General features: G+C 43.3%; 1 protein-coding gene across 2 annotated transcripts in view; it reads left to right on the forward strand.

Annotated features, from left to right (window-relative positions):
* Positions 1-18,784, forward strand: part of DAB1 (DAB adaptor protein 1) — a 483,333-nt gene that overhangs the window by 226,515 nt on the left and 238,034 nt on the right. For both annotated transcript variants that reach the window (XM_075097522.1, XM_075097519.1), the window contains exon 2: positions 12,744-12,815. The gene's annotated coding sequence lies outside the window, so the exon portion shown is untranslated. The remainder of the gene's footprint in view (positions 1-12,743; positions 12,816-18,784) is intronic.

Genomic DNA, 18,784 nt, shown 5'->3' on the forward strand with positions numbered 1-18,784 from the left:
AATCTATGAAGTTGGACAGAAAATGATGAGAAATGAAGCAAGTGGTCATAGGAAATTGACCTTGAAAATGGTGTTTATCTTGTGGACACAGTGGCAGGGCCCCGCTGCTGCTGCAGGACGGTGGCTGAGGGCGGGATTTAAATCAGAGTTTCTTTGCTTTGAATCTCAGTTAGGTTTTGGGGGAGTTTCTTTTAAGAGTGTGTGCTCTGACAGTTATGCCAGTGGTGCTGCTTGACAGCATCTGGCAGGCAGGATTTATTCCTTTGTGGCAGTCTCATATTTTACTCTGTTGCTTGAAAGGCTGCATATGTTTGGGAGCGGTAATTGCCCAGGGTCAGAATAATAGCCATGATTGTGTAATACACACATATGCTAGGAAAAGAGATGGTATTTTTACCTGACTTTAATTTCCATACAAATAAACACATTAAAGTGAATAAAAGGATAAATGAGTAATACATGTCACCTCTGCTATTTTAAACTATAACACCTACTTACACCAGAAGGATGGCTTTTGCAGTATTATATACATCTTTATTTACAGTAAAGGTACAGGAGGGTGTGGGAGGTGGAATATATTGAGTTTTCACTGAAACTGCTCTAGCAGAAAACAATTGAAAGTGTATTTGCATGATTAGTGTCTTCCTGGGGGGGGTGGTCAGAAGTCCTTCTGATTAACTACGTGCTTTCTGGTTCAGTTGATGACAATCTTGTTCTCCCTTTTTTAGCATCAACTGTGTCCATAAGTGAGCCATATGCAGCTCACTGTGGTGGGTCATCTCCTGTTCTCAGGCACCTGCTTGCTGGGTGTCTCAGTTATTCCCCACTAGAACATGAATGTACAAGTAGCCATCTGCCATGCCGTGGAGACTTCATGGTTTTGATGGTCAGCAAAATAACCTGATATTAACACATTAACTTTACTGAAACATTAGAAATATTTGTGTCCATTCTAATCTGAACCATACAAGCGGGCTATCTGGTTTACTCAGGTGGTTAATATAATCACTGGCCTCCTTTGCCAGCGGATTCTCTTTCTGCATAAGTCAGATTGTAAACACAGGCAGGAATGTTGCTGGGGCTGCCCAGGTGTAAGTGAGACCGTGTCAAAGTGCCCTATATTTTGTCTAGTGACCTGTCATAGCCTTTGACTTATACCTGAGCTTCTAAGAAGGCTGAGGAATTGCTTGTGTTAACCAGTAAAAGATGTGGTCCAGGCAATATCTGCAAGTAGCAGTTGCTTCTGCTTGCTTAGCCAACATCCACCCTAGCTCGATGTATGTAAGGGCTTATTTTCCTGGATGGGACCGTGTGAGGTTTGGAAATGCTCCAACTCAAGAGCTGAAGGCATTTCCCTTGACGGGGAGCATTTCCTGATTCATTCGGTCCTGCATGTGTCTGCTGGGATAGGGTCTGGGATGCGCAGCCAGAGCAGGTGAAGGGAAACAAAAGGGCAGAGGTGGGAAGCAGGGACGAGGCAGTGCTCGCCAGCGAAGCTCCGGGAGGAGGAGAGGGGAGCCCCACTTGCTGCAGCTTTCCGTGGAAAACTCATATTGATCAAGCGCTGGTGACATTTGGATTGGTTGCGTTATTACAACACTCGTGCTCTGATGGAAAACTAGCAAATAATAAATCTAAGCAATGTTTTCAGACTGTGCAAAAAATTAAGAATTTCGAAGCAAGCCTTCTCCAGATATTTAAAATTCAGTGAGCTTTTTTTGTCCTGGGTCTTGAGATGTTAATGACTTTGACTAATTGTCAACACCACCAATTACTATGACTGATACCTTATCATTTCGCACAATGAGCAATGCTAATTAAAATTGATTGTGCTGCTGTTCTGGCACAGCAGCAAGTTTCCTTTTCATTTTTTGTTTAAACATGAGCTTATTGTGCCGATTTGGTGAATTAAATAAGGAAAGCTCATTATTCTGATGTTTATTTTTGAGCAGGGGTTTTAAGCCACATTGGAAGCCTGTTACAAGTGTCAAAGAAATAGAAGAGCTTGAGTGAATTGTATTTTTGGAGTACCAAAACATACACCTAATAATAATATTTAGCACTTTTATACCACAGTGCTTTTTGCATGATCACATTTCTGTACAAATGTAACTACTCCTATTATCTCTGTAAGGTGGGTAAACACTTACTTCTGTTCCACAGATATTGAAGCTGAGACGCAGGAGCTTTCATTCTCTAATAGCAGTGCACTTCAAGCTATTCACTTCAATTAGATTACAGACCTCTGTCTTACAGCAGTGTGAGCTGGCTGAGTTATGATTTGCAAGACTGGCTTGGTAGAATTTTATAAAAACTTGGCCTTTTATTTCTCACTTATGTTTCTTTAAAGTATGATTATTTATCCCAATGATAGGATCAAGAGTTCCTTACTGCTGGCCGGCCCTGTGCTGTCTCCTGCCAGTAAATGTTGATTCCATGCATGCAGGGCACAGCCATACAGGAGGGCTGAGTTGTGCAGCCTCGTGTCTTCCTTTTTTGCTGAGAACTTTGCTTCATCAGCTGAATGTCCTTGTATCAGGAAGGGCTGTTCTTTACTGGGGAGAAGCTGCTTGCGGGGAGCAAAGATGATAGCGTGGGACGGTACCCGGGAACTCATGTGTTATATCTCTCCTGTGCAGCACTGCAGTTGTATTCTGAATTCAGCTGTGGTTTTATGTGAATGTTTCCATGGGGAATATTTATGGGATAGGTTTGCAATGGAAGATGTACCTGTTCTTTGAACTGTTCTGCTGGTATCCTCTTCTTAAGTTGCTGATTGCAGTTAATAGCACAAGTCTATGACCTTATCCTGTTGGAGATTGTTTTAATCTGAACAATTGATTCCTTCCATGATCGATACGTAATGAGTTAAGATGTAATGGATATAAATGCATGGAATTGCCTGAGATATTCTTTACTTCCTCCTACTTAGTCAATAAAATGAGCCAACTACTTCATGGTAGTTATTAAAAAAAAATCTTTTAAAGAATTCTACATGTTGTACTTTTTCATAAACAAGATCTCTCTTACGTCTTGACAGAAAGGGAACCCATGTTTGCCAGCATGGTATCTTGTATGAGCAGTTACAGGCGAGTATGTCAATCAAAAAAATGTTCTACATTTCTTGGGAAAAAAACTTTCAAATGTCTAGCACATGAAAGCAGGATAAAAATATTTATATTACAGAAACACCAATAGCAGAAATCATCTCTGAAAAGTAAATATTTCAGTCCTGAACACAATTTGGTGGTTATTTACAGCTACATGAATTTCCCTTGAGTATTGATTTCTTCTGAACCTGATGTGAGCTAGGAGCAACCTTCCAGGTGTGTAGAGCTCCTTATGCCATAGTGCCAAGACTGACTCCAGTGCAAGAAACGTGAGGTCCTGCCCTCCCCACCCCTCTTGGTTTGGCTGTCCTGCTCCATCAGCAGTGTTCACAGGGACCTAGATCAAGTTAAAAATCTGTCTGAAAAGTAATTTAAAAAATAATAATATAAAGAAACGTTTTCAGCGGTGACCAATTGTTTGATGTGGGATTTCTACATGGTTATATGAAAGCCAAGGTGGCACCAGGAGCGGGGGCTCGGAGCAAGCCCACTTCCACCACAGCAGCACGGTTTGATGCCTAATTGAGCTGACCCTGCAAGCGAGGCCTCATGCTGTCTCTGTAATGGTGCCCTCCTGAGTGTTTCAGGTAAATTAATTTGTTTATGTTGGGAAAGTGCTAGGAAACCATGCTGGAGTGTTCTGACTGGATGTAAGCACTCCCCTTTTTTTAGCAGTAAAGGAGCTGAAAAGAGTGGTGGTATGTGTTCAGCTGACATGCTCTGATGGCACCATTATCAGAAGGTAACGTGCTGCTATTAGCACATGAAGCTGTGAAATAACATGCCAAGTGTGTCTTCTTGAAGCACATCGGACCTAATTCTCCTCTCATCTGTACTGGATGTCTCTCCATGGACTACACTGAAGTTGCTTGCGATTTACACTGTAGAAAATCAGAGAGGAATCATGGATGACTGACTTCCTCAGTGTAACAAGCTGTATGTGGAGGCAGTAGTTTTACTTTCTCCTCTATTTCCAAATGTCCCCTGGAGTTTTGTTGTGAAAAGTCAGTTATGAAAATTGAGAGTGTGAAGGGAGGGAATGTGTCATTTGGGTTGTGATTTGCTGTTAATTAAACTTTAGTGTGACATATCCTTTATGTCAGGGGATTCCTGATTCTCATCTCAGTGGCCTGGTAAAACAGGAGCATCTCTATTGAGATCAATGCTCATTATTATTTTCCTCATTATCATCATGATCCTCATCAGTATTTGTTCTACAACACCAGCTGTGGAATGGAAGAGTAGGCAGAGATGACCCTTGCCCATTCCCATTTAGAACCTTTCATTTTTAACAGATAAGAGACACAAAGGCTGGGGAGGGGGAAGTGACACTGAACTTATGCAGAGAATTAGATCCTCCAACTACTCAGAAGTCAAAATCAGCCTATCTTTCCACCTGTTCATATTTGGTACCCTAAATGGGATTTTGAGAACTCTTCTTTCTCCTCAGTTGCAAGGGTGTTATGGTGGAGAAAATGCTCATTTTACAGTCTCAGGCCTGAACCATGTCTTTAGGGTGGCAGGGAGCCCAGTATGATTTTCTTGCCTAGCAGTGGCTCCTCCTTGAGGTGCAGGTGGGCTGACATCGGGACAGGGGAGCTCAGCGTCGGAGGAGATCCAGCGGAAGCAAGGTTCAACTCCTGCTCAACACGACTTGAAATAACCTCCTCAGACCCTGTTATGCTCACCACAGGGATGCTGCTGGCATGAAACACCAAGAAAGGGCAGAGGCTGCCAGAAGCATCTGGGGATCAAATTCAGAAAGATTGCCCAGATGTGGAATGACATCTGGGGGCAAATCCAGGGGCAGAAGACCCGAACAACATCCCATTTGTGCCTGAATGTGTCTGTAGGGCTGGAAAGAAGCTTGGCTCGGACCGTGATTGCAGACATGCCCTGGCAAGTCAGCCTGTTTCTGGACCTGTTTTGTGCTACATGTGGGACAGCAAGAGAAGCATCTGCACCAACACGTTACCTGCGGGAGACCTCAAACACAGCAAGCGTTTGATGACCTTATTTTGTTAGGGGACCTCTTTTAAAATCTGTAAAAAGGACCACAGAAAAATAGGTGTCCCTTTGACTTAGAGACCTGGACCTTTCTGCTTAAAATGTTTAATATCAGTTCTTTTGTTCTGGAATGGAAAAGACTCTTGCCAACCTGACAGCTCATTCCTTCTGGTCTGAGATGTAGGAGGAGGGGTGTGATTTCTGTGACTCACGTTCTGACAACCAACTGATAATCCCACAACCAGCCCCTTGGTGCCGGTAGTTCTCTTTCTGCTGATGGAAAGTCATCTGGGGGTCAGGAAGTGGATGGAGTTGTTAAGGCTCTCACATAGAAATGATGGGGTACAAACATATTGAGGTTTGTATCAGGCTGTACCACAGGAAAAGCTGCAGCTCTTTCTTTGGGGAAAAGCACAGCTCAGAATATAACAACTATTGAAAGCTTTGGGGTTCCTGGAACAGATCAAAACCAGTCAGGATCAGCCTTACTTCCAGCCTGATGAAAGAGGTGTTAATCCTGCTGCTCATAAAGAATTTAAGAATATAAATGTATGAGCTGCAGCCTGGAAGATTAGAAGATCACTTAAATAAATGATAAAGGCATTGACAGACAGGTTGTCACGCTGGGATCAACTTTTCTCTTTTCTGGACTAGCCAGTTCCCAGCCCCTATAGAGATTCCAGTTATGGAGAAACACCGTTGTAATAGGGGTTATCAGGATCCCTGCCTATGGCCAATGTCTAGTGGTTGCTGTCACACCACTCAAACACCATCTGCGGGTCCTGTACAATGCACGTAACTCTCTGTGGGATGCTCCTTTGACAGCAAGCTCTTCCTAATAAACTCTTGGAAAGAAATACATGCCTGACAGGGAATGGACAAGCTTGGTGGTTTGACCTTGGCCAGCTGCCAGCTGCCCCACCAGGCTGCTCTTACTCCCCCTCCTCTGCAGGATGGGGGGAGAAAATGTGATGGAGAAGCTCATGGATTGAGATAAAGACAGGGAGATCAATTACTTTTATGGGCAAAACACACTTGGCTTGGGGAAAATTAATTGAATTTATTGCCACTTAAAAATAGAGTAGTATGGTGAGAAACAAAGACAAAGCCTAGAACATCTCCCCTCTTCTTCCCAGTTTCAACTCCACTCTCATTCCCAATTCCTCCTCCTCCTCCCCCCGCAGCAGTGCAGGGTGGGTGGGAATGGGGGGTTGCTGTCAGTCCGTAACAGCCCCTCTCTGACACTCCGACCTCCTCACACTTTTCCCCCGCCCCAGCGTAGGCTCTCCACAGGCTGCAGTTTCTTGAGGAAATATCCTGCTGCTCCCGTGTGGGGTCTCCAGGGTCTTCAGTGTGGATATCTGCTCTGATTTGGTCCTCCCCATGGGCTGCAGGGAAATACCTGCTCCACTGCATTGTAGGAAATTTCCCCATGATCAGAGCCACCAGCTTCTGCTTGCAGGAGGATTCGCAGCTGGCAGCGGTGGGGAACCATGCTGGGTTTGTGGATCCATGAGGCAAAGCAGTGGTTTTGAGATGTTCTCCTGGTGATTTCATAACACCAGCTGTGTCACGTGTCTGGCGCGTGGTAGCTGTGGACTCCCCTTCTGGGATTCGTGTTCAGTTGCAAGCGTTTTGTAGGTAAACTTTTTTGTTTAAATGCTTATACAAGGGATTGGCTGTACTTCAGAACATCTAAGTATAGATAGCATTGTTTTATAAAACAGAGGATAAAACAAAAAAACAAACAGAATCCTTTTTTTTTCTGAAAAAGAAGATGATAGCATTGCAAATTACAGAATTAATGCATCATTCAAAAAAAAAAACCAACCAACCAACCCCCACCAAATTTCTTCCTCCCCTGCCTCTCCAAGACAGCAGCAGTGTTGAACATCTGCTCAGGTTCACCTTTTTGCTCATTTGTGCTGCATGAGTGAGCACTCTCTGCTCTACTTCGAGCCCTGTGCGCTCTCAAGTTTGTTACAGGAACCTGGTCTGGGGAGATCTTCTGGTTGCACCAACGTGTTTTGTGGGTCAGACTCTGGAGGTGAACTCATGTCATATTAAAATGTTTGCTGCTGCATGTAAGAAGAGGTTTGGGGCTGTTAAGGACCCAGAGAGGGTGACAAGCTGCTCCCTCTTGTCTGAGCGTTATAACCCGGTGCATTTGCGTAGCATATGGGTTAATGGGCCATGGCTCACATGTGCTGGAAATTGCTGGTGACCGTAGTGCTGAAGTGACGTTTGACCTCTCCTGGCCCTGAACCAGAGCGATGTCCCATTTTGGGTGAGATCTCTGCTACTCTTTGCAGCAAGCTACAAGTCTACAGCTTTTTATGCACGTAAAATGGCTGCTGGGGAGAGGACGCACAAAATACTTTCCTTTTGTGAAAACTCCTTTTATGGCAATAGGTATATTTTAGCATTATGGATTTTCCTAACTTATTTTGTTGAAAGGCAGCGAGATTGCCAATGTGCATCTGTATGTGCTGAGCAGCTGCTGGCACACAGAGGTGGGTGTTGGGCCGTCAGTGAGGTTTGTGTATGGTAATTTGCCCCTCTAGAGCATGGCACAGCTAATGAGCACAGTCCCTCCAGTCATAGGAAGCACAAAGACGCTCATCAGAACAGATCGGAAACCGCCTCTGCTGACTGGACTCATGAAAAAGCTGTATTTTGTGCATGGCAAATAGGAGGATGTTGCATATTTTTCATTATTAACTCTGAATCCATACAATTAGGGGTAAAAAAGAAAATAATATATTTTTATCCATTAATTCTAATGATAAAATAAGACCCAGGGAAAATATTGATCCCTACCTTGACCTCTCTCTCTTATAAAATAGGAATTTTCATTGTTTCAGTGGTTTGTCAGTGCATTGCATGTACTGGAGTTGGCAGTACATCTTGTGTGAATATCAGCTCCGTTGTCCTGTTCCCTTCATTTCCTTCCACTGAGACTTACCTCTTTTTCTTTCCCTTCCTGTGGGTGTTTAGGAGTGTGTCTGCTTGATGGATAGAAAGGACAAAATGCCTTCTTGTGACACCAGAAAGAAAATGATCCAGAGAGTTACAGGCCACTAAACCTTTCATTTGTACCTGGTAAACTGGTTCAAGTAGTAAGAAAAAAAGAAAACATTTGGGAGATGCTGATAAGATCAGGCTTATCCAGTAGAAAGGTTCTGTAGGATGTGGTTGGAAGTGATAGGGAAAGCCTAGGCTTGATGACCCAGCAGGTCACTTACAGTCTTTCACTCTTAATCTCTTAGAAGTCTTTGAACTTGTCAATAAGAAACGAAGAGAGAGGAACTGGCTTATCTTATTTATTTACGATATTGAAAGGTCTTTAACAAGGCCTCTCGTAGAAAGCAGTCAAAAAGACAAGGTAGGCAAGTGAAAGGGAAAAGTATAGCTGTAAATCAAAACCTGAGGCAAAGATTAAGTATAACCGGGCAATTTTCACCATTGCAGAGGGTTAAACCAGGTGTTCCTTGTATGTTTCTAAGTCCTATATCAGATCTTTGATCTGTGATGGAGACGAGGTGGAAGGGTAGCCAGGTTTGTGGGTAGCAAAACCCCACTGAGGTCAGTGGAGTCCAGGGAAGGCAGTGAGGAAGGTCAGAACAACCTAAACAACCCAATAAATATGTGACACTACACCCAAAAAATTATCAGTGTTAATATATGGCTTTTGCCCATGCTGTGGTTTCCGTCTGAATTTGCTGTGGTCAAACCAGACATAAAACAGCCTTCAGTACTGCAGTTCATGTAGGAGATTTTGTTGCAGCTGCTAATGGGAGAAGAGGTGACCTCTCCCTGATAACCTCCCCAGGAGGGTCTGCATTTCAGGAAAACCTGTACCAGTGACTTCAGGCTCCAATTAATGATTCTTTTTCAGAATTACAGAAGGGTTACACAAACACATGCATAGTATTATCTGAAAAAAAAGCAATGGTACTCAGCATCAGAGTAGTACCATTAGTCAAGGAACCCAAATTAAGAGGCTTCATGTATAAGTATGAACAATTTTCCAGATTATTCTGGGATTTAAGTTAGATTTTCTCCCTCCCTTTAGACACTGCATCTTGTTTCTTTTAAATAGCCATGTCTTTCTCTTTGTCCTAAACAGAAGTTTTGAATGAGTTAAAAAAATACCATTTGTTTGCTTTGCCTGCTGGTCTGTCCCCTTCCCTTCCCTTCCCTTCCCTTCCCTTCCCTTCCCTTCCCTTCCCTTCCCTTCCCTTCCCTTCCCTTCCCTTCCCTTCCCTTCCCTTCCCTTCCCTTCCCTTCCCTTCCCTTCCCTTCCCTTCCCTTCCCTTCCCTTCCCTTCCCTTCCCTTCCCTCCCCTCCCCTCCCCTCCCCTCCCCTCCCCTCCCCTCCCCTCCCCTCCCCTTTTCTCAGTACCTTTTAAGCCAGAAAGGACCACTAGATGTCCCTTTCAAAGCTGGGGACCAAAGTCCTGAATGTTGCTAATTAGCAGTGAGAGCCTTCTAAGGCATTGAGACGTGGCATAGTTATGATTTGGAAACAAAAGCTGAATAAGAACTGTAACACTTAGCTATGGAATTCCACTCTATTTTTCTCTAATGCAGGCTAAGCTGCCTTACAGCAATCTTTTAAATGTAATGATTGAGACTATTATAGGAAATACTATACAAAGCAACATTTTTTTTGCAGCCTAAATAATAAGTAGGGCAAGGTTTTAAATGAGGCTAGAGTAATGAATGCTGTACAATAATTTTGACGATAAATTTCCCCAGAGGATAAAGTGGAAGAACAGAAGCAGGCTGTATTTAATCATGTAAAGTTAAAGGAATGCAGACCAACAAGTATTTGTAGAGATGTACAGGTTTTCTAACCTTTTCTGATATATTATTGCCCCTTTTCACCTGAGAAACTTAGCAGAAATACAGGTCTTTTGGTGTATAATAATTAGGAGGAGGAGGGATTGATCATACAGGGTCAAGTGTTTCTTTGATATAGTGCACAGGAATTCCAGCTTCCTTGCAGGCTGGAGGACTCAAACAATAAGACATTTGTTTCGCACAGCTATTTCATTCACCAGTGAGTCTGAAAAGCTTGCTTTGAGCAGATATACAGCATGTGATGACATATTCTGCAGCTGCTCGTCACCTAGTGTTGACCCAAGGAGGTATGTCCCCACCAGAGAGCAGAGTACTGTGCAGAGATCCTAACTTTGCTCCCGAAAGCAATATAGTTGCCTTCATGCAGTGTACATGCAGAATGATAAGAAGGCCTGTGTATTTCATTGCAGAGATAAGGTCTGGGCTTCCACATACTGAGCAAGCTCAAAATCTTTGCCCCACACTCCATTACCTGGTGTAGACCTGCCTTTCCCGTGCACATGCCAAAACTATCCTCATCAAAGGTGGTGCACCTTGGCTGCGATTTCTTCTCGCTTCTGGTCTTTGAGTTTGTCTTGAGGAGGCAAGCACGACTTCAAAAACCAAGAGATAGTAAAAAAGTCACTGCTGATATCTGGCTTAGCATGTTCCTGGTTCTTCTGCACAGCTGCTTGTCGTAGTTAGGCAATCATTCCATAAAACATAGGGTTGGGGTTTTTTTGTGTTTTTTGGTTTTTTTTTATTCTTTTTTTAAAATAACTGTTACAAGTAGGGTGTTTCCGTGGACTTTAGCTCAAGCTATAACAGTATTCACTCAGCAGAGGCAAAAACCTGAAGATTTCTGTTCTGCTGATCAATACTTAAAGCATATATTGATTTCCAATTTAGCTGTTAACTTTTTAGCTCTTAGAAATGCTCTTGATATCAATTTTCACCTTGCCTGATGTTCATTATATGCTGAATATTATGACAGTGAGCAAGCGGGGATGCAGTGTGCAAAGATTTACTTGCCTTGTGTAAGCATCACGGTAGCATGAAATATCTATGTTTAAGGCAATGACCTGAGAAATGCTTTTATTCAGGCCTGGCACCAGTTTCCTGTAGTGTTTCTTAGCCTGTGTAGTCGATCCCTTGAATGATATAATAAACTAATTAATACTGGTATTTGTTACATTCATTTTGTTTTTTTCATAATAATTCATTGAAAATGACCCTGAGATCCACAGCTCAGGTTGCTGCATGGCTGGGCTTTATTTAAGCAATACGACACACATGATAAGCAGTGCATTCCTATGTGATTATGCCTCCAGTAGTGTTAGGAGGCACAAGGTCAGAAGCCTCAGTGACTTTACCTGAGAAATGCTATGTAATCCCCTGCAAATGGGCTGTCTACAGTCTCTTATTGCTGTATCAGAGAGGGAATTACTTCTTTTTAAAGGCAGCAACATGAATTACATCTGTAATTGGCACAGGTATGACATCACTGACTGCCAATCAGAAATCCTCTTTGTCTTGGATTTTAACACCTTAATTTCAAGTTCAGGTCATCTGAACAAATTGATTTTGTTACAATGGTGTTTTATCCTCTTTGTGCTCTGAGTCCCATCTGCTTTAGTGAGGAAAGCACCATTTGTGCTCTGTGCGTGTGTGTTGTGCGTTGCTCTGCAGTAGCTTTTGTATCATCAGGCACTAAACAGTGACTGCAGAATCTTTGTAGAGCTGGCGAGCCATGGCCTGACTTGCAGTGCCTAGAACATTATTTAGACTCAGGAACTCAAGCAATCAAGGAAGCAAGGGGAGGGCAGACAGCGAGGTAAGCACTTCAGGATCCAGGCAGCATGGCCGGGATTTCAAAATCAATGTGTAGCCATCAAATTCTTTCAACCTAGCACTGTCTTTTCCATTTTATTGGCAAACATGACCCCAAAATAATAAAATCATCCCAATTTACAGTTATTGTTCATAAAATAAGTACCCTCAGGTTACAGCTTTACTAGCCTGGGCAGATGAGGAGCAGGCCATGAGGAGGATGGTATTTGTCTTGGTGATATTGAAGGACTATAGGCAGTTGCCATTTTTGAAGGGACAGATGAGAGACCTCAGATAAGATGATTTCCCCTTTTTTTCTCCCCACTTTAAGGTCCAGCAGAAGAGAAGGTAAAGGCACAGTCCCTAGGAAGCTCTCTGCAGCCCCTTGGGCTCATTTTGCTGGCTTCCAGCCAACAGTCGCTTCTTCAGCAGGGGAGAGGAAAGCCTGCACTAAATCCTGTGGTCAGTCCAAGAGATATTTTTCCTTTGGGAAAAGGGGAATTGATGCCGGAGGTCACGGCTCGCCTGTGTCTCATGTCTGCCAGTGGGTTGGATGAGGGCATCTGCACATGGGAAGGTGCAAAACCCACTGTTTGAGGGGATGCTGTGAAAGTTGCTGTTGAGTTGTAATGGGTTTTGGGGGCAAAGCAAGATGAGCCATCATCCTGTTAGAGGGCAAAAATTTAACAAATAGTTTTAAAGGCTTAAAATAAATCTATCTTCATAACCTGACTGCAGTGCTTTTTTCCTTAGATATGTTATAGAGGTAATGATACCTCTACAGTGAACTCAATTAACCTTCTGCAGCCTTCTGTGTGACAGGGAATCCTAAATCTTCTTTTTTATGAGTGTTATGTGCAAGATTTGAAGTATTCCGAACTTAACATTAATAAATGCCATTTCCTAATCGGTGCCCATTTGTTTGTTTGTTTTTTGTTTTTTTTTTCTACAGTGAGAAAGACATGGTGTCTGTGAGTGGGATCTAGTGTTCATGACTGAAAAGAGCTTTCCACACGGGAGTGAGGTAACTTATTCTTGTTGTTGTTGCAAATCTGTTCATTGGGGGGGGGGGGGTGTGTGCCTCCTGGGGTTTCCATTGCTCAGTTGATGTTACAAGATGATCTTAAGAAATTTAGCTTTATTTCTCTGCGGTCTTTGTAAAAATGGACATTCTTTGCCAGAAGAACTATGTGACCCTCCTCTGTCTGAGACCTGGTGCGTTGTGAGTGTCCTTTGGAAATGCTACAGGAAAAAGGATAGGAAGAAAAACCTGTGTATTTAGGCTTCCACAGCTCAGTTTCCCTACAAATCTTCTTTCTGCTCTGTGATACATCCTAGTAGGTGCACATCACATCAGGAGACTCAATAGTGTTCACTCCTGCCTCACTTCTAAGGTCTTTGCATGAACGCATGCTGTACAGAGCAAAATGTTGTGTCTGGGAGGGGGAATGTCAGCGATAAATGAGAAAACAAGAGAAATGGATGATCCCCCATAACGCATACCCTATAATATAATCGTTGTTTGATAGAAGAGACACTTCTAGCAACTCTCAGTGCCCTGCTAGGTATGTCTGGATTTATTATTCAAAAAGGCACAATCAAATCTCTTCATTCAGTTGACAAATGGGAGCTCTTCAATTCAGTATCTGCCTCTTATTTATAGCATATAGTGAGGTGATTTATATGCTAGCTGCAGATCTTTCAAAACAGTTTTAATTAGCAGCATTGGCTATTAGAACGAGAGCCCCGTAGCTTCCCTGTCATATGCATTCCCTTAAAACTGAATAGAAATCTTACTCTTTGCCAGGCAATGTTTCTTTTTTTTTTTTTTTTTTTTTTTTTTTTGTAATGCCAGCAAGAAAATGTACCTGTGCTTTACTAGCTCAGAGAGTGCATTCATGTTTGCAGCTCCGAGGGGGCAGCCAGGGGAGGTCAAGGAAGGTAATGACTTTTATTGTTGTGCCTTGGGGAAACGGGACAATCCTTGGGGCATTAGTACTAATATCACATAGGAGTTTGCAAATGTCATAAGCGACTTTGGCTTTGCAAACAAAGTAAGCACCAAAGATGCCAAGGCTAGCTGCTCAGGCTGCCGGCACGGGCGTTTCTGGATTCTGTTCTGGGTTTCAGTGCTCTGAGGAGGATGGATCTGAGAAGGCAGGAACCCTCATCTCAGCGTGTGCTGTGGTTGGAGTGTTCACAATATTATTCTTCCTGTGTGCATTGTCTGATGATGTAAGTAAGCATTTCCCCCAGCTGTTCCCTTATCCACAGAGCTGCTCTGGCTTGTGGTCTAATTGGAACCCCTGAGGTACAGACCAGAGTAAGGCACAGTGCGGAGGTGAGTTCAGCGAAGGCACTGGTTTGAGTCTCTATTATATTCACGCATCTGGTAGGAATGTAATCCCTTTGAGACCTCTGCCTATCTGTCAAACCTGAGATCAGCCAACAGGTTCAAAAGTTATTTGGGGAAGCAATGACTGACAGAACAATTGCATGTCTCTAGGTTTTCTGTTGTTTTTTTTTTTTTCCCTGAAAAACCAGGCTAAAAAAGCACAGAAAACATAAGGAGCATTTTTTGTGTTTTATGCAGTGTGTCGCATGCAGAATGGTCTGTTGTTATGCTTCCACTGATCTTTTTTTGACATAAGCAATGCAGTCATTCTGTCTTCGTGTCAAATAAGGCTTTGTACTACTTGTCACCAGTGTGCAGTGTCTCTTTATATGGGTAAACTCAACGTTTGCTACATCCCCTTGTCGAAAGCCTTCTGCTGCTGCTGCCTACAGGTGGGTGGTTCTTCTAGGTGTTTTACAGCAGCACACTGTCAGTGACATTTACTCTAAAGAGCAAGAAAACCGTAGGAAATCTTCAGTTTGAGGTTGGCAATAACATGAAAAGAGAGGACACGAGCACTGGACCTGGTCGCAGATGCTCTAGTATCTCTGTGTGTCCATCACTTGGAGGAGGTCAAGGAAGCAAGCCACAACTGAGAGAGAGGAGGCTGAACAAAGTTCATCACTGCCCCACCAATGGTGTACATGTGTGGTGCTTAAGAGACTGAAGGGAAAACGAGGAAATAGGTGATGAGGACATAAAACATCCTGTTACAAGCAATCCTGAAATGAATGTGGTCAGAAGGAAGGATAAATAAGGTGGGGAACAGCAGGGAATGGAAATGGCTCCTGTAGTTTGCAACTGGGAGATGATGGGCTCTGCAGCCAGGACAGCAACGCACCCACAGGTAAATCACAAATCAGTGACTACACTGTGAGAAAGCCATAGCCCTCTGGCTGAACACAAGGTAGATTTTTTTTCTTTTTCTTTCATCTGCTGAAGTTCTGCTTAGGCATTTTTATTTCCTTTTCTGAGCGTGTTGATAAAGCACATTGTTTAAGGAAGCTTTCCATTTATTAGCATATTTGGGCTTGTCTTTGAGCCAAATGAATAGTATTTGGTAAGCTGTCTTTGGATATTACACTAAGTGCTTTTCTACTGCAATTCTCATAGAGTGTAGAGCTGAATTTGATAGTGTTACCTATTGGTGATTAGAAAGTGAAGGGCTTTCTGTGCATCTGTACTGCAGAATTGGCTTTGACTGATAGATCAGGCATTATGCATTTCATCATTTTCAAATTTGGCCTTAAAGTAATGAGATTTCCTCTTAAAATTCCTCTTTTGCCCAACATTTTGAAAACATTGTGAAGGCATGAATTAGGGAGGAAGATAGAGGAGAGAGAACAGTGTTGTTCGTAAACACTTAAATTGTGCATTAGCCATGGTACAGACTGAACTCTGCTGGTGAAAGGTACTTTTAAATTACCAAAATATTAACACTGTAATTATTGAGCACGGATAATAGTTATGAATTATGGATCAGTCAGGTTAGCAAAATTGCAGCTGCCTAATAGAGAAAGGTATGATGGGAACATGAGGGAAGATGATTGAGGATTCCCTCTTAATATTTTTATACCCTCCTCTCAGCAAAGGAGGTTGCTGCTCCTTTTGCTGGTCCCCGGGAGCTGTGAACACCCACCGAGGGCTGGAGCATCCCTGCCTGAGCAGCACCTGCTCTGCAGGACGGTCACTGTGCCACCAGGGCTTTTTGATGTGCCAGCCCAGCTGGAGGGCCCTAGGTGCTGTGCTTTATTTGACACTGTCGCTGTTTGTCACCACTGAAAAGTCCTGGCGTGCTCCAAGGCACAGCACCTCTAGTGGGAATCGCTGCCACTTTTAAACCTTGTCTTCCCTGAGGAGGCTGTGGAGGGTGGCAGCGATGCTGGAGCGGTTAAGGACCATGGCTCTACCTTTGCTGATGATCCACTATCTCATCTTGAGAAAATAACTTCCCGTCACTGCCTCTCAGTTCCCCTGTCTGTAGAATTAAGATAGCGTCATGTCATATCTCTGCAAAGTGTTTTGACACCTGTGAAGGAAAAGTGCAACCTTGAAGCATGCAGAGAATATCCTGCTACCAGGAGACTCCAACAGGAGCTCTGGGCAGCGCTAACTGTTAATATACATTTATTTTTTTATTTTCTCTGTGATTGTTGAGCCCTCGGGTTTGCTGTGGCAAGAGGTCCTGCCCTGTCCCTCTTCATTTTATAAGAGCAAGTTGCTGGTGTTGTTACAAACAGCTGTTCTTCCATCAGTTATTCAGTTTGTATCTGGCCAGCTTCTTGCCTTTCCTTCAGCTACATCTATTTTCTGCAAACAAAACCAGTTTTGCTTTTACTTCATTTTTTTTGGAGGAGAGCTGTAATATGTTTCAGTTGTTTGTAATAAACTTTTGAGATTCAGTGACCTTTGTTAATCAGGAAGGGGGTTTTTTTGAGGTCTACAGGAAGAATTAATCATATGTATACTGTTTGCTTTAAAAAGTCTCTTACTGAATTTGGGATTTCCCACGTAGCCATCAAAAGGTCAGAGGCTGGAGGCAGAAGCTATGAGCAGCTGGGAAGAGGGGAGTTGGAGAGCACTGCAGGAGGGCTAACCATCTCAGAGCAGTTTCAGAAGTAGGGAGAAACCTGTGGTAACACATGGCATTGGGGGGAGCCCAATGTGTTTGAAAGACTGGCCTCAAGCCACAAATCTGGAGCATCTAAGGAAATAATAGCAGCATGCCATTGTACCATGCTCATATTTCAAAAGCAAGTTTGTGCTTTCAACAAAACGTTCCTTGGCCGTACCAGAATTTTAGGTCATATGTGGCTCAGAGGAACTATGAGAATTTCAAGAAGTTTGCAGTCAGCTGTTGGCATCTCAGCTGGTGTTACAGCCCGTTCTCCCAGGCACACAGGGTTCAAGAGTCTCTAAAGGAGAAGGTTTGCCTCATGGACACTGCCACTGTCAGCTCTCAGTGAGAGCACCATGTCCCTCCAAGTGTCCATCTAAACCTTCCTAGTGTTGCAGTGCTGTAGTGAGGACCATCTGTACTCCAGTCCCCTCTTGCTGCTGAGAACAAGTCCCAGGGCTGTGCCGAGGAAGGACACCCAGAGTCTCTGCAGGAACCAGAAAAGGCACTGCTGCCCGCACATTTTGCTTGATTTACTGGGGGAGAGGAGGTTAGATGCATTTTAGCCTTGTAATGGCAAAAATGGGTGAACTGCATCAAAAGTTACCATCAGCATGCTGAAGTAGCAAAGGCTGTAGAAGCAGAGAAATAGTAGGGACTTTGTAGGTTATCTAGTCCTGTGTCCTATATCTTTGTGTCACATTTTGGAACTGGATTCCTCAAAGAGTCCCTTACACAGAAGGTCCCTGGGATGAAGCACAGCTGTCTGTCATGTAGGGTAGTTCATGGTCAGAGTGGTGGAAGGTGGCTCCAAAGCTGCCAGTGAAGACTCCATGAAGAGAGAGAAGGCTTTCCCCGGCAGGTCTGCCTTGTGTTGTTACTAAATATGTGCGATGAAGTTTAGCTTGGAGGATTTCACAGTATAGCAAATCCGTGCAGGTTCTCCTCTCCTACCAGCTTCTATAGCAATGATTATGGGGACCTTATAGCTCTGAGTTAAACCCGCAGAGGAAAAAGTGTTCATGGAGAAAAGGGCAGTTATCAAAAGAGAGGGGCAGTTAATGTCATTGATATCCTAAAGGCTGCAATGTCTTGGTGTAAGGGGTCCTTACTAAGGAAGGTCTTTTCCTGAATTTTACAGAATTTTTACAGAATTATTGCATGTTTATGCCAAACCCCGTAATGTTGTTTTAACGCATTTTGCTGTATTCAGTAGTGGTTTTTACCTGCGAGGCCTTGGCATGCTGTTTCTCAATGAAGATAATGTTGGGAGATGTCTTACAAATTAGTTGCAGTGCAGTGAAGTCTTTGTTCGGCCCACTTAGCTTCTTCAGATGATGCAGTGGAGACTGTTCTCAAATTTGTTTTCAAATTTTTATCAAGTTTTGGAGGATAATTGCATTATGTGTTACAGGGAGGCACATTTGGAGAGTTTCATTCGCAGAAGCACATCGCTTGTGTGTATGTGCAAACGGGAGAGTTTGCGTAACTACTTCTGTGCCCATACAGGGGAGGACATCTTGAGCACCATTAACCCTTCCTTCTCCTGCAGGCAAGTAGAGGGAGGGAGATGGTACCTCACCAGCCATCCGTTTGCACTGTGTGCTCCTCACTAGGGATCTATTTAGGGCCTTATTTCTGCCAGTGTTCAGAGGGACCTCGCTCCAAGGTGGCTCTGAGCCCAGGGTCTTCTTGAGGTTCGTCCTGCAGCAGTGAAGCAAGAGCATTGCTCTTTCTCCCGATGATTAAAGAACAGAGCTTACTCTTTAAAGAGTTCGTTCCTCAAAAACATTAATGGAAAAGTTATAGGCAGAACACACAGAAAGTCTGGATATGAATGATTTAAAGACTATGGGAAATCATAAAGATGTTGAGGTGAATTTACTACTTTGTTCAGTGCCACTGATTGTGTGAGGGCTCTTCAGCATGAATTAAAGAAAGGTTCCAGTCATGAGATATTACAGTTTAATTCAGACATTAG

This window comes from Phalacrocorax aristotelis, chromosome 6 (genome assembly GCF_949628215.1).
Source record: "Phalacrocorax aristotelis chromosome 6, bGulAri2.1, whole genome shotgun sequence".
In the NCBI taxonomy this organism is placed as follows: domain Eukaryota; kingdom Metazoa; phylum Chordata; class Aves; order Suliformes; family Phalacrocoracidae; genus Phalacrocorax; species Phalacrocorax aristotelis.